Here is a 16,574-nt window from a genome sequence, read left to right as displayed (position 1 = left end):
ATCAATCAAATAGGGTATAGTTCAGAGAAAGACTGGAGATTGCTGTATATTGGTTTAATGTCCTTGATTTCCCCAAACTTGAAGTTGAATGAGGACTAATGTCTGTTTCAACCTTGATCATTTCTGATACCTAACATAAAGAATGAGACATTGTTCGTAGTAAGTGCTAAAATAATATGTATAAACATGTATCAAATGAACAAAAAAGACTAAAAGTTGATGAGATGTATAATTTCTTGTAAGTAATACCTAAATTATTAACTGTAACAGACTAAATATTTCCCTTTTAAAGGGAAAAAGTTCTACCTAGCCAGAAAAGCATTACATTAGTTTTTGAGGCTGATACTTCTTGTTTTGAAATTTATCTTGTATTTGTGGAACTTGTTTACCTTTGATTACACTCGGTATGTAGCTCTTGCAATCTCATTAAATTCTTTGCTGTGTTTTTCAGCCTTACACCACTGTTTCCTCTACATCCTTTTGCTTTCTCAAGAAAAAAAAAAAAAAGGAATTTTGTGTGTCTATCTGAAAATGTACCAGAGTCTAAGAACACTTGCCAAGCATTGTCTATCAATAAACACATGTATAGTCTCCTCGTTTAAATGGACAAGGGAAAATATTCAGTTGATTTCATATGCATATGGATGTTCTAAATTTAATGTGAATGTCCTAAAGACATTTTATACAGTATTATTCATGGTGGAGTTTCTTGTCATAAGACAGAAGCAATTAATAACAGAAAAACAACTATTTTCAGCGGTTTAAAGAGGAAGATTCTATGAAACATTTTTACATGTTAGTACAGCTACCATACACAAAACAGCATACACAAAGATGCATTTTAATGTAAAGATATTCAGGAACTAGTTTTCATTTTACAACAATCCCAAAGGGTATTTTATTTAATGCTCATTCTTAATTATACCTTCAGTTGTAAAAATATATCCTCATGAAACCTTTTTTTCAGTCTTTTGCAACCAGACTGATTACTCCCTCTTTTATACTAAGAAAAGCTCTGGAATTAGAAAATGTTTTCTTTAAAGTTTCATATTTAATCTTTATTTTCCTGAAAGATAATGAAGACTGTCATTTCAATAGATCATCTTTAAGTCAGACATAAAATCATGTGGCACAGTAACTTTGGATAATGTTAGTTACTATTGTTAGGATAAGGAAGGCTGTAAAAAAAAAAAAACTGGGAAAATAGCACAACTGTATAGTTTATATTAAATAGCCAAGAGCCCTACAGCCTTAGTGTTATAAATCTTCATGATACTAAAAAATGATTTAAGTTTTCATTAAATTTTTCCACATGTATAGCTAAATTATTACCAGTTGAATCTAGAAAATACACTTAAATACATACATATAATTATACACAGAAGCACATACACATGCACATACATCATAATGATGATGAGTCCTTCACTATCAAAATTTTATCAAGTGATTTTAATAAACCTACATTAAAACTAAGGTGTAAACAAACTCAAATTTAGAAATAGAATGTTTAGCAGATGATTACTTAAGGAGACATCTATGTAGAGCAATAAGGAACTTTAGTGTCACGTATTGGTAAGACCCAAACCTTTGAATGCTCATTCGCCAAAATTGTTTTGTCAACTTTTCTGTCAATTATTTCAAATCTTAAAAATTAGTACATTGACTTTTCTGCAAAACAGTTAAAACTATCCCATCTAAAAATTTTTGCCCTTTTCTTGTATAATGAATTAGTACAATTATCATTGTTTCTGTTAATGCAGGAATTAGTAATATAGTAGTTCCTGGCCCAGGTCTTAAAGGCATAGTTCAAAAAATTTGCATAGCATTTAACAGATTATGATGTATATTATATTGATGATATTGTAGCTTCATAAACCTGAAAAATAAAATCCATTCACTGTGCCTTATTAAGAGAATCATTTTTATTCAGAATTTTATAAACTGCTCTTTCCATTTGTCTATGATGACTTCTCTTCTTTAGCTGTTAGATATTTTTGCTTCCTCTAAATTCTACTCTGTGATATAGACTCTGTGCAACACTAGGTGAATTTGTGTGTTACAAGATGACTAGAGGTTGATCTTCCATTATTTCAGTTACATGCAATCTGATACAATAAACTTACTTACTGACATGCAAAATGAATTATGCTCTCACTTATGAGAAAACCATGCTCCAACACACAGTTGCTATTCAGATAAATCCATTCACGTCTACATGTTATTAGGTACTAAATTACCTATAAAATAATTCAGTAATTTAAAAAATAGAAGATTTTTATTAAAGGATTCTTAGAGCAAAAGAAGAAATGTAATTTTAGTAAAGGCAACTATTTCTAACATGAATTCGCTGATCTAGAAAATTACTTTAATGCGCATATCAATATATAAGCCAGTTGCTTATATTTCAGCAATTTTTAAAATATCTAGAATTCCATTTTGTTGTGTAATTAAAGTACAAATGAGTTTTTCAAAGCAAAATAACTATGCATTCATTATTTTATCCCAGTAAAAGAATGACGTGCTTATTTAATTAATTGCAATTTATTTTAAAAAATTTAAATGGGAAAAAAACTATGTTGATTCTGTCTGTCTTCTTATATTGAAAAAAATAAAATGTATTAATAGAAAAATACATCTTTAATTTTTTATGATAAAAAGACATGGTAGCCACAATTTAAGAACTGAAAATGAGGATGTTGCAAACATTAGAGTACAAGAGAGAGAAAGCAAGAACAAATGCTCTTTATGAAATACCTCTACTAGGATGTCTCAAATTCATGTACACTACTAAACTCAAATCATCATTTTCATTTTTAATATTTAACAACTTCATGCCTGTCATAATGTTTGGCATACAGTAGACTCTGAACAAATTGTTTTTGAGTGGAGAGGTGAACAGAAAATTATTTAATAAAAGACCGAATTTGAAATTCTTATCTTGCCATCCCCTAGCTATGTACTTTTAGACATATTACTTATCTTTATTTATATTGCTGATGACAATAATATTACACGTTGAGATTATCTCTGCATTTTTATTATAAGGAACTATATTTTTGTGCATTAGAGAAATGCTCTTTCAACAAAAATGGGAAGTTATTTTTAACAAAATGTTTGATATATCTTACATAAACACTCATTGGTAATTGTTTTTACTTTGCAGTCATACTTATTTTATCTATTTAATCAAAGATTTCTACATTAAAACGGAAAGAGAAATCACACATGAGTTTAGTAATATGGTAAGTATTTAAAAAGCAGGATACATCTCTGATATGCCTAAAAGTTTTGTTAAATAATATGACTTGATTTGATACGGTCTTTGAATCACAGTTTAATTCATTCCTGTTTGTTTGTTCCTCTAGTATAAATCAGGTTATACATTATTTATTCATGTTTCCTTTTAAACCATCTCAAATCTGTTGCTTATTATATTTCTGAGATGTACATAAATATGCATATATTTCTTTCTCTTTCTTCTGCTTATGCAAATTTTTCATTTTGTATGTCAGCATTATCATTTTCATAAATAGATTTTAGATGATATTCTTCTCATGACATTCCAGTGTATCTAGTTGAATGGAGCATATTTGCTATATATTTTAGACTCATTTTCATGGTTGACTCTTCTTGCACCTTTACCCATATTCTTTTGCTATTCTTTATACCTTCTTACCCTTTCTCATTTCAATATGATTGACTTAAAGTGAAATCCAATTTTTGAAGCATCTTCCCACAATTTATGTTATTTCCTATAAGTGTGTAAACTCAGTGTTAGTAAGAACTTTATCTCAAATTATCTAACTTATGGGCAGAGCAGTTTAGAGAACTTCTTAAATGTCCCAGTTCAGAGTAGCAATAGAAGGCAGTCTGGACCATGTAGAAATGATGAACAATCTTTGTGAAGCAAACTTTAAAATCAAAGTGGATAAATTCACCAATGTTACATCCCATCTCATTTTAATATGCACACCTTGTACTTGTATACATAGGGTTGCATGTTCCATCATCTGTGTAAAGAAAATCAGATAGAAGTTGTACATTTTTTCGGATTACTAGTCAGTGAGAAACTGCATTTATTTCCTTATATTTTCTGTTTGATTTCTTTACTTATTTATTTCAAGAAGGAAAGGAAATAGTACAATGGCCAGTTAACAATGATTGGATTGGGAAAGATGTAAAAGACTTAAGTAATATGTAATGAGCCAATAGCCTTTTACCAACATATGATAAAGAAAAATATTGAATATTTCATGGGCTTTTATAGCACTTGAAAATGAATAAAATTCTCAAAATAAAGATCAAGATTATTTAAGACAGATTTGCAATGTTAGATGAGGTGTAAGTATACTCTTATATACTCTCATAGTATTTTGTATTTTTATTTCAATTTAAGTTCTGTTAATGCTCTCATGAAGAAAAATAAGTATGTGATGGGTGATGTTTATATAACATTAATGCTACTAAGTTATGTGAAATCTTAAACAGTAAAACAACAGAAATCTCTCTCAAGCTCTGTACTCTCTTTTAGCTTTTGTGAAATCTTCTTTATTGTCAAGTTTCTTGAAAAGATTTGTTTACACCTAATATCTTCACTTCATCACCTCTTGTTCACTTCCTAAAACACTGCATTCTGCTTTCTCTTTTTATGTTTTAAATTAATCTCTCCATAACAAAGCCCCTAAGACCTATTGATGGTCAGTCCCCATGGACATGTTTCTGATCTTTTATAAACTTGATTTTCCTCCAACATCTGAGGTGCAAAAATCTTTAATTCTTAAAATATTCTCTTGCCTGGGAATGTATCATTCTCTCTTCAGTAATCAACTACTTCAGTTTCCTCATCTGATGGATGCTGTTTTGTTCATGTTCCCTTGGGTTGTCTCTATCTGCACTGCCCTTGGGCTTGACCCTGTGACTTGGGCAGTGGAACAACAGCAAGCTTAAAGCAAGAAGAGACTTGAAATGTGCTTGCTGATTGGGTTGTACTCTTGGAACCTAAGAGCCATGAAATAAAGCCCAGTCACCACCTGTCACCCCTGCTGACAGCCAGCCTTCCCCCAGAATCAGAGCCCCCAAAAGCAGAACACTGGCAACCATAGATAGGTTAGGCAGCACAATTCAAAATCAGAAGTGCCCTTTGGAGCTCTGCACAAATTGCCACTTCACAGAACTATGAACTATAAAAATGGTTGTTGATATAAGCCACTATGTTTTGGGGTGATTTGCTCAACAGAAAAATTTAACAGATATACTACTTTCCCTTTTGTATCTAAATCTTAATTAGTGACACCACCATCTATTCTATTATCTATCTGGAGACCCAAGGTCATTCTCAATTTTTTTTTCCCATTTTGTCCTTCATCTAATAGGTCTTTAAGTTGTGCTGCTATTTTTAAACTTCAAATTATTTTAATATTGAAATGATTGAAAATTTTATGAACTTACATAATTGTGATTATGAATATATGCTAGAATTATTAAACCCCAATAATTAGATGTGGAATGATTTGTTCATTTTGGAATATGAATTTAAATGCCTCTCTCTCTCCTTAGATTCTATAGGCCACTGTCTCTTTCATAACACACACAATTTCTGATTGTCTTATATGATGCAGATATGAGCCTACTGCTAATTCTTTTATTTTATTTGTTACCTAATTAATTCTGAGCCTCTGAAAGGTTTTTGTAGTCTTCCTTCTAAAAGATAATATAGTGAATGAAAAGATGGTCTATTTGTTAAGGATTTTTTTTTTCATTATAAAAACCAGAAATTGTGTCTGTGGTTGTTTCACTGAGATGTAAAATCTCCATCATCTTGATTCCTTGTTTAACCAAAGACTGTTTGCACAGCTTGCAAAGAATACTTTTCTAGGAAATTAATTCTCTATAGTGCCTCTGTATCATGGCCGTGTTTGCCAGCTTTCAGGACCAGAATTTCTATTCTCATTCACAAAGCTAAGTAATACCCACAAAATCCTTGAAGGAATTTAAAATTAAGTTTCTGATAATTAGAATACAAGAGGGGAAAACTGTTAAATATTTGACATTGGAAATTCATGTGAGTGTGAGTGTCTTTTCTAATCACACCTATCATAAATGGTATGCACAGGAAGCATTTTAAAATATGGCCAACGTTATTTTTAGCAACTTAAATGCTTTGCCACTTAGCTCAAAATGACATGCCCTTTCTAAAGTAATCATGGAAACAAATGAAAATTAGGCTTCTGCCCAGCAGCCACTCAGTATAGCTTTGGAGTTGACTGAATGTATCATAGGACATTGGTAATGCTGAGCTTATTGAAACAATGCCCATCAATTGTTATACTATGTTGTCTGCTTATGCTTATAGCTGTTTCTTTTTATTTGCATTTAATATGCCTTACTTGTAGCAGGTGTTCAGTAAATAATGTTAGAATAGATGAAAATCAACCAATATTAAGTTATTTATCTCTTAAATTTTCTTTCCTAACTTTTTAAAATCGCTTTGTCAGCAGAAAATATATCCTGCTGTGTTATAATACATGGAGGAAATACATAGTTTTAGAATCTAAGAAATCTGCTCTACCTCTTTTAAAAACTGTTCTCTTCCTTTAAATCTGTGTGTCGATTACGGAGAAAACTTGTGTAGAGACAGTGCAGAATTCTAAAATACAAAATTTGAACGTGGGTGATAAAAATCTAAATGATACCAAATTGACGGGCACTCAACTGGGTCACTGTAGTTGAGTGTGGGGAGATGGAGATGAGGAACAGCAACATGAATTTAATCAAATTGCATTCTTCAGAAAGTATATTTAAAATTCAACTGAATATGAATGATATTCAGTAGAGTGCTAAGCTTAACACTGTAGTTTTTCTTGAAAATTTTTTATCAAAACTGGGCCTGTTATTGCTACTTTTTAACATGACATCAACAAAATTAAGTCTAGAAAGCTGCAAGTTACAATTAGATGATTTTTCCATTTCTATAAGAAAAAATCATTAGAAATCAGTAATTTTCCTACTTTGTACATTTCAGATTTTTTGTTTGTTTGTATCTTGAAACAGCTAGCATATTCAAGAATTAGATTTACATGTTTAGGATAAACACTGTTACGTATATATAGAAGGATTGGTAGGGGTTTGGTTAAATGAAGTAGCAAAGGTACAAAAATAAGCCATTAAAAATGGCTTAACAGTCAATGCAAACCACTGATGACCACTATTTATGCATAAGAATGTACCCTACTTTCTACCAACCCTTCTGCTTCCTATTTGGCGTGTGTCCAAATTTCTGCTGTGTTAACATTTCCTTCTGGGAGGAGATGAAGGAAAAAAGGTCCATAAGGTTTCCATTGGCCCAGATAGTAGAAACATCTGCTGAATTCACAAGCAGCTTGCTGGCCCACTCAGCAGGGAGAATTGATGCTTATCAACCCTGCCATATGAATCGATGTTTCCTGTGCCCTGGGGCTACACAAGCTTAATCAAGAAAGAATAAGGAAGTACGTTACATGTCAAAATACCCTCATTAAGCAAGCATTATATTTTTTAAAGTAACTATCATGGTATTGTAAGTTATGAGTTTGGTAGTAATGAAATTCAAATTCTAACAAATAGTAGAGTTTATTGGATCATTTTATCATTAATTAGATATTCTGGGTAATGATGGATTCCACACATTTAAAACTTTCCTTAAAAAGATTTAACCTTTAAACTGGAAGAGTTGGTTATCATTGTTCTTAATAAGAAAAAGTTTGTTGTCTTTATAGGTAACTTTAAAATTAGTTGGTCAATGATTCCAATAGTAAGAGTTGGGATTATAGTCCCCAAAGTGAATTTAATGAATTGTTACTAAGTATAATTATTGATTTGAATATACATACACATATATTTTCCATTTTGAAAGTAGTTGTATTTAAAAGTATACACTCATTTCCATGTTGCTGCCAATATCCCAACCCCTTGGAACTTCTTGCAATTGCACTTTGAGTCCGTAGCTCATTCTATTCAGTGTCTGACATTTGAAAAATCTATACCTTCCACTTATTTATTACAAATTTTGAAAAACACAATACTTGGTAGATATCTAAATTTGAGCCATGAGATGAATCAGCTACTATGAATAATATATAATCAGTATAATATATATATTTTTATTTACAAATACAATTCATAAATACATAAAGAGAAAGATATCTACACCTCTAAATCTATGTGTCTGTCTCTATAGCACATATCTTTGGTTTCATTTCTATCAAAACATATGACTGGGAATTTGAAGTGAAAATCAGTTGTTGCATAAATTATATATAGAATTCATGAAATATGTCATAATGTATTTAGTTCCAATTTGATATGGACAGGAAACAATACAAATCAGAACAGTTTTGAGCATGAATAATGTGATTATTCTTGTAGGAAGAGCCTTTACTTCAGCAGACAGGCTATGCAGAAATGTTTTTTTGTTAATCTGATATTACCGTTGCAGTGCCCACTTTGCTAGAGCAGCAGTACAATTTTGGTTTCATATATACACAATAATGTCCATGAGACATTTGATGTAGATTTATCCAACATCAAATTTACCCAGAGGTCACAAGACAAGTGATTCAGGGATGTCAACGTTTAGCAGAGGCTTTGTAACTTCCTGAAATGCTTCTGAATGTGATCAGTCACTCCTTACCCGAGAGTAGACCTACTTGGTATGAGCTGCCTCACCTCAGAGAAGCCTCCACTCTGGTGTCCATTCAGCTTTATGCCTTGCTAGTCACACAGCCTTCTCAGGACTGTGTCATCAGTTCCCAGTCTCTAGTACAAATATATCTAGTCAATACTGATCATTTATTATTCAATAGATAACCTTGACAGTGAAATGTAGGTGCTTAGTCCAGTACATAGATCCAGTATACATCCATGGATTCCTTGAATAGCAAAGGTGATTCAACCAAAGTCAGATTTTTAGGATTTCCTGAGACTAGAGAAAAGACCCAGAACCAGCTGCTAATCTTTTCTTTCCAACATTATAGTGAAGAGACTATCAGCTTTGCTATGGATACATGTATTTTTTTCCAGATACCATTTTGCAACCATCTCTCCAGAAAAAACATCCTTCAAATTTAAGAAACTAGATGAGATAGTTTAAAATTCCACCTCAGTTTATTTTATTGAAGTTTAATTTTGATAATTTCCACTAAAAACACTTCAATTTATTCTAATATTCTAATTAACAGATTAAAGATGTAGTAACCCACCAAAAAGGATATGAGAAGATGGTATTAATTTCCTTCTCTGCCTAATCAAAAATATAATTCATATAATTATTTGAGCTAAGTTATCTGAACAAATCTATACAAAGTATCAAGTTTCATTTTAATGTTTTCCCACAGCAGTTTCCCCTTGCTCTCACAGGGCAATATTCCCCTAGATCTAATGTGGCACTACAAAGGACTTGAACATCAAAGCATGTAAACATGGACAAGATGGGTGAAATCAACATTAATGAAATCTTTGTGCATTCAGAAATGATCAAACAGTGAAAAATACACCCTATTAACCACTGTGTTATTACATTTTTTTTCAAAAGGGAGCTTGTTCTTTGGGGAATATTGCAAGTAGATTCATAAGTTACTGCATATTGATCAACACTTAAATAATTAAAGGGATATCATTTTGAACACAGTGTTCACATGTTCATAAATATGTGCCCACTAGGTCCAAGGCAGAATGAAAAGTGATTTGTTTCTGCCTGTGCTATCAAGGACTTTTGACACGTCTCAGATTTATATAACAGTGGTTGCCTTGGGCATGACAATTCAGTTATTGGAAAAGAAAACACTTATTTTTATGATATTAGTCAGAGGAATTATTTTATAAAGTTTATAAAATGTACTCTTACACAGGAAAAAACTCAAATGTCTTTCTACCTCACTTTTGTTGTCTTTTGGGAACTCATTATTTATTTGATAGCATAGTATTGCTATCCACTAAGGGAACTCTATCTTTGAAAAAGAAAACTGTTTTAAACATAATATTTATATCACAGATAGTTTACCAGCAAGACTTTCCTTTCTCCCAGATAACTATTGCAACTTTAAAAATAAACACTAAAATGGAAGTCCTCCATTATTAATAACAAGAATCTTCTCAAGGCAATGACACTTGAGAGTGGAGGGAAGGGATAAATCCTCTATCAAAGAGTAGGAGTTATGTGGAAATATGAGTAATAATTTTGTTTTAGTATAAGTTCAAGTCAGTAAATATGGGTTTTCATTTACTGGAAGGTTATTTACAGTATAAAATAAAAAATACCTAGAGGTTGATTACCTTTACAATAAATCCCCCTGATTTCATGGATTCTTTGATATTTTCTCAGTAGGGTTCTTGACTGTAAACAGACTTTTTACAGTGATTCATCTCTGAGATTAAAAAATTCTTGATTTAGGGATAATGATTAATGAGCAGAAAAAATACTATCTTCTGAGAATGTGTACTGGGTCACAGCATTTCCTTGAATGGCTTACAGTTGCATGTAGAATAAATACAAGCTCCTTATTATGATATAAAATTCCTGCCATGCTTTGCCTTAACCTTCTTTCCTACCTCACCTTGGGCCATCTCATATCTTATCTTTTGCTTCTCTAGGTCCAGATGCATTGGGTTTTTTTCTTTTTCTTCCTTCCTTCCTTCCTTTCTCTCTCTCATCCTTCCTTCCTTTCTTTTCTTTTCCTTTCTCTTTTCTTTTCTTTTCTTCTCTTTTCTTCTTTTCTTTTCTTCTTTTCTTTCTTTCTTTTCCAGTTTTTTCAATAGCCAGCCTCTTTGCTGCCTCTGGCTCAGGACCTTTAACAACAGTTAATTACTGTTTGACTTACTGGCTCCCTCTCAAACGTTCTTGTCCTCTGGCAATTTTTAAATGGGTAATTCTTTCTCCTCATTTGGGTTTCACCTGAAATAGCAACACCTTTTTAGTCAGACGTTCCCACTGGGTCTCTATGTTTTCTTGTTTTACAGTCTATCTTTAGGCAGTAATTCTAAAGATAGAACTTTCTGTCATTTCTACCTTGCTCCCAGTTGTAGCCCCAGCACCTACCATGTGAAGCATATTCTAGGCAGAAAACATATATTTGTGGAATTAATTAATGTCTTGGAAGTATATTTCATAGGCAAAAGCCATTCCAAATGGAAAGAGAAGTTTCAGAAAGCATTAACATTATATATGTATATTGTTAAAAATATATGTTTAACATGTTAAAAAAACAATGTTTAACCAAGTAAATTTAATGATCTAATTGGCTTTAGTAGGCAGTTCATGAATTGGGCAGCATCACATCTAGCAACAAGGAGGGTGCTCTGAGGGGTGGTACAAAATGGAGAGTTTTTATAGGAAGAAGGGTGGAGCAAGGAAGACTGTTAGTAAAATTATAGGAAGGATTATTTCTAGGCTAGGCTCTTTGGGGGCAAGGGGAACTTCACCAGTTTCATCATGTAGGTCACCTCTTCTTCCTCTAGGGGGTGTTGGGATGGGGAGGGCCCACGTGACAGAAGACTTCATTGGTGCTGACCAGAAAATTTCAAACTGGTTAATTAAGATTATGTTTCTGGGGAAGGTCGAAACTACAGTTAGTTAGGGTATTAAATCTAGGTTTGGTATCCTGGGCTTTAGCCCAAGTGATGACATTTTGGGCCTGTGTTTTTTCTATTATATATAGTTCATATGCCTAATGTGAACTGATTATACATGATTAAATGACATATGTTTGACATCAGTCACATTTTTTCTTACGTGTATCTTGTGTGAAATTCACCTCAAAATTCTTTATTGCATCGCAGAATCCAAAGAGTTATAATCCAGGCATCTATGTCACTCTTTTGTATGTGTATTTCTATTCAGTACACCATTGCAATTATTTAAATTTTCTACAGAGAATAATAGATGAAAAGAATATTAATGTAAAGGCAATTACAGATGGTCAATATCATTTTGTGCTTGCAGAGCATGCATAGATGTGGTACAATCCAAAAGAAAGATGTTACCAACGTATATTTACTACATCTAACTTAAATCATTAACTAGCAACAATATATTAAGCAACAATTAGAATTGGTATAATTTTTTTTTCATTTAGGATTAGGAAGAATTTGTGTGAAAACTAGATTGAACTCCTAACATTTTCTGAATTTATAACTTTTCTCCCTGTCTTTACCTTATTTTGCTAGTTGTATTTTGTATATTTGAAACAATTATGCAGTTGAAATTAGGATTTAATGATACTTGCTTTCTTTTCTTTTTTTTCTTTTCATTTAACTTATTCCTAGAAATGTTACTAGAAATTTAATTTTCCTTGAGGTTATTAAATACTTTAAAGTGTACTATAATTCAATATTTTTGCTTTTTAAAAATATATCATTCTTATGAGTCCTACCGACTAAAACAAAACTATTTGTATTTTTTTTTTCCCTTTTCAGTAGTATCAGGTTGAAGTTTTTCCCAGGGACTTCAATTTTAAATAGTTATGTCCCACCTAGTCCACCTTTTTTTTTTTTTTTTTTTTTTTTTGCCTCCAGAAGATTGATTATTGTACACTCAGCTCTATATGACTCACCCTGTCTTCAGGAGAGTCTTACCATCTGTGTGTTTCTTTCCGGAGTATTTCCTCCAGGTTGACATCTCAGTTTAGAATTTAGTTACGTGATTGAGCTTCACTGTGAACCAGACTGTGATTGTGGTCATAAATTTTTTTTCTATGGAAGGCTGCCTCTCAACTGTTCATCAAGTTAGCAAGTAAAGCTAGTCAGTTCTAGGTCTTGCTCATTCACCCTGAAAACAGTATTTTAGAAAGATAAAATAACTTTATGCAAACATGTTAGTTACAACGTAAGTGTGTTTTGACGTTACAGAAATAATTTGAAAATTCTCTTATTCTTTCATTTTGCCTTACAAGAAATACAGTTTCCTTTTCATTTAAAAATTATTTCCTTTGCTTTTTGTTCTTCTACCTCACAAACTTGAAGATTTATTTGTATAGGAAGGAAAGAATCATTGGGAATATAAATGTGAACAATTCATCAAGTTCACTTTTCCCTTAAAAATTTATATGGCTTCATTCAAGAAAATCTTGTTTGAATTTTTTGAGAGAAAGCCATGTTAGGGAATGAATTAAATATAGATAAATTAATGAAAACCAAAAAATGTTTTTTTTAAAATAAAATTCTATTTTGGTAGTAAAGCTAGGTATATTTAATCTAGTCCACCAGGTCTGTGGTATGTAAACAGTTCTGTTTATTATGCATCTTGGCAGGATAATAAGCAGAAAAGAAAAAGCTAAGAATATAAAGAACTGATTTTGTGCATATACAGTTAAAAAACAATGGGAATTTTAAAAATCAGATGTTTTAAAACATGCTCAAGCAAATCAACCACTAAGCAAGAACATAAAGCAGCCATAAAACAGTGATTCCTAGGATTTTATAGGTATTATCTGAAGCTTAGAATTTTGTAATTTAGGGAAAACATACATTTTGTGATGTGGCTTAGCAATATAAAATCAACGGAAGAAACTGGAGAAATCTACTTTATGTAGAAAGAATATCTGTGGTGGGAATATTTATAATACAAAAGGCTGAGGTATACAGCCCCACAAAAACACTTTTGAAATGCAAAAGAAGTCATTAATGTTATATTTCACCCATATTGCAAATTTCTCCAGGGCTAGCCCTGATCCTGATAATCAAAAATCAACTCTTAACTATAAATCCTATCACAGACACAGCAAATGGCAACTAGTCTTGATGGAATGTTACGGAGTTAAATGGGTCACCTACTCAACAGTCACAGTGTAGGTCAGTTGGAAACAACCCAATAGTTATCCCATAGGTTCCCTGGTCTACTGTGAGTACACAGGAAAACCTATTACCACGTTCTGGAAAAGAGAAAAAAGTGAAATTTCTATAGGAGAGTTCTGATTCTCTGGGTCAGAAGCTGTGGGAGCCACTGTAAATCTGAAAGAGCCTTTTGTCATGGATCAGAAGCCAGCAAAAGAGTAGGGCCAACCTTTGGGTACAGACGAGTTTCTGCTCCAGGAGTTGGGAGCAGAATGGGTCACTCACAATGGCCATAGTGAACACAAGAATCTAGTCTACAGGATTGTAACTGCTGAAGCTGCCAGTTTGGCATTGTTACACTGATATCAGGGTGAGAGAGCCCTTCCAACCTTTCCTGGTCTTGTAAGACCCACTGCCCGCCAGCTCTATTTCTTCCCTGCCTTGGTCTGGCAGTTGCAATGGAACACAGGTCTCCACAGTACTTCCTGTCTCTATGGAAACTGGCAGGCAGCACCAGATGGACGGCCGTGCTCCACAGTGGCTGGGCAGGGGAGGGCACGGGAGGTGGATACTAGGTGTTACACTCTAAAAGACACGCTGAATCTGAAAGGATGGAGTAGAATCAAAGAAAAATAAATTAATGTGGAAAAAAACAAGTTTTCCTGGAAACTCATAGCAGACCCAGGGACCTCTGGGAAAACTACTGGATTGTTTCCAAGTGAGCTACACAGTGACTATGAAAACAGAATGGTTTGTTTTTTAGACAAACCTAAAAGCTAGAGTGAAATGGGCAAAAAATAAATAAATAAATGAGTAGGAGACTTAAGTATTTGAAAGAACAAAGGGGCATTCCAAAAGTGGAAACTTTCTACACTTGGTTATCAGCCTTAATTTTCCCTCTAATTTCCCCTCTCACATGACGGAACATTCATCGGACTTCTCTTGAGAATTATCAGCCTGCATTAATGACATTGGTGCTTTTCAAACCAATAGGCTTTAGTATGCAATATGTGTTTCAGTCCACACAACTACTGAGCCACAACTTTCACATTAGAAGGTTATTTGTTAAGAATGCCTTCAGTAATTTAGTGGAAGTAATAGCATGCTGTGTGTGCATTTAGATATATTTTTAGACTCTAAGCAACAAGAATGATCTTGAACTTTCTAAAATGCAGGGTTTTTTTGTGTAAATACCCCAGACCAGTTGAGAGAAGAGATGAGAGAAACACAAAGCAGAGAAGAGTTGAAGAGAAGACCATGAATAATAATAGGCTATCTTTGTATTTCCTTCAAGAATGAATTACCTGTTTCTGTCATTTCTTGTTGAGGTTTATATTTAAGAACCTTCAACCTATTCTGTATCTACTGATCTATTTGGCTGCTGGGCTTTTCATACCCAAAACAGGAGAACCTTAACATGAGATCACTGTTTTACATGTAAAATAGCGTTCTTGCGAGGACACAAAATTATTTTAAAACAAAGCAAAACATTATGTATGCCATTTGGTTCAGGTGTCAACACCTCTGCTGAATTAATTTTGTAGGTTGAGTTGACAGTTTTTACTTCTCATATATTTCAACAGAAAGGGTTAAAATCCGCAGCATTTTCTATCTCATGAAAGGTTTACACTTTTTTTTACTGTATCTTAAATTCTCTGCAAATCTTGTCTTTAATTTGTTCCCATTCACTGTTTTTAAATCTGGTTCTTCCTTTGAGAAAATTTTGCTCATTTTCAGGAAGAAAAAAATAATGAGGTCCTCAGTTCCTGTTGAATAACCCACAAAATTTGATCATTAACCCTGGAAAGTCACTGACTGTCACTCCCTCTCAGATGTTCAGTACCTCAACCTCTGCCTGTCTGTCTAGATATATCTCAGGTGATTATTGCTTTTACTAAGTAAGCACTCATGCACAGTGTGCACTGATCCACTGTTGTGGCCTACACTTAATCTTTAGCACAGGAAAAGAGATGGACAAAACCATTGCTTCCACTTATCATCCTTTCAGGAGATAGCAAGGCTTGAATAACGCCATTTATGAAAACAGCCTTGCTTTGGGATCGGTGTTCAAGCATGATCTTCACCTGTATGCTCTCTTTCAACAATACTGCTGGCTTCAGAGACCTCTCTTCACTGTTTGGTCTATTGCTTCTCTGTGACAACGGGCACATCACAGCCTGTCACCAAGGTTGAGGTGGCCATAATCTTAAAATTTGTTTCTTTGCATGACATGTGCTAGGCTCTTGGTGGTCAGACAGGAGGGTGTGCATGAAATGTGTGAGGGGAAGACAACTCTTAACTAATTGAGGTGAACAGAAGCCAAGATTCAGTTCATTTGATTTTGAACTTGGTAATTGCTAATCTAGACAAGGAAAGGTTTGAACCAATCTTTCCCTAAGTGTACGACAGATGGAAACATTGAAGGAATAATGACAGCTATTTAAAAACAGGGTCAGGAGAGCTATTTTTTTTCAAAATATTGACAAATCATTCTTCATTAACCTGTCTTTCACAGCAGTAAATTAGCAACTTATTTACATGTAATTACTAACAGTGACTTAAATGTTTTTCAGCCACTGATGCTAGTTAGAGAGAAACTCAGCAGCCTAAGAAAGACTAGAAGTTCAAGATCACGGTCACAGAGTAGAGAAAAGAGGAGCTTATTTGAAAGGTTTTTATTGGAAAATTGTTATGTGGGAGGGGAAAATGGCTGTTTGGAAAGTGATTGGAGGAAAAAAGGAAAAAAATGATTAAAGAAGAGACTCAAA

The 16,574-nt window shown here is 33.1% G+C and overlaps 1 protein-coding gene across 9 annotated transcripts in view; it reads left to right on the top strand.

Annotated features, from left to right (window-relative positions):
• Window positions 1-16,574, top strand: part of CADM2 (cell adhesion molecule 2) — a 489,482-nt gene that overhangs the window by 254,572 nt on the left and 218,336 nt on the right. For 2 of the 9 annotated variants that reach the window (XM_072967476.1, XM_072967453.1), the window contains one exon: window positions 3,167-3,245. The exons of the other annotated variants lie outside the window; for them this stretch is intronic. The gene's annotated coding sequence lies outside the window, so the exon portion shown is untranslated. The remainder of the gene's footprint in view (window positions 1-3,166; window positions 3,246-16,574) is intronic. 9 annotated transcript variants of the gene reach the window in all.

The sequence above is a fragment of the Vicugna pacos genome, chromosome 1 (assembly GCF_048564905.1).
Source record: "Vicugna pacos chromosome 1, VicPac4, whole genome shotgun sequence".
NCBI classification, from domain to species: Eukaryota; Metazoa; Chordata; class Mammalia; order Artiodactyla; family Camelidae; genus Vicugna; species Vicugna pacos.
The sequence above is the reverse complement of the archived record's forward strand: the minus strand, read 5'-3'. Positions and strand labels throughout refer to the sequence as shown.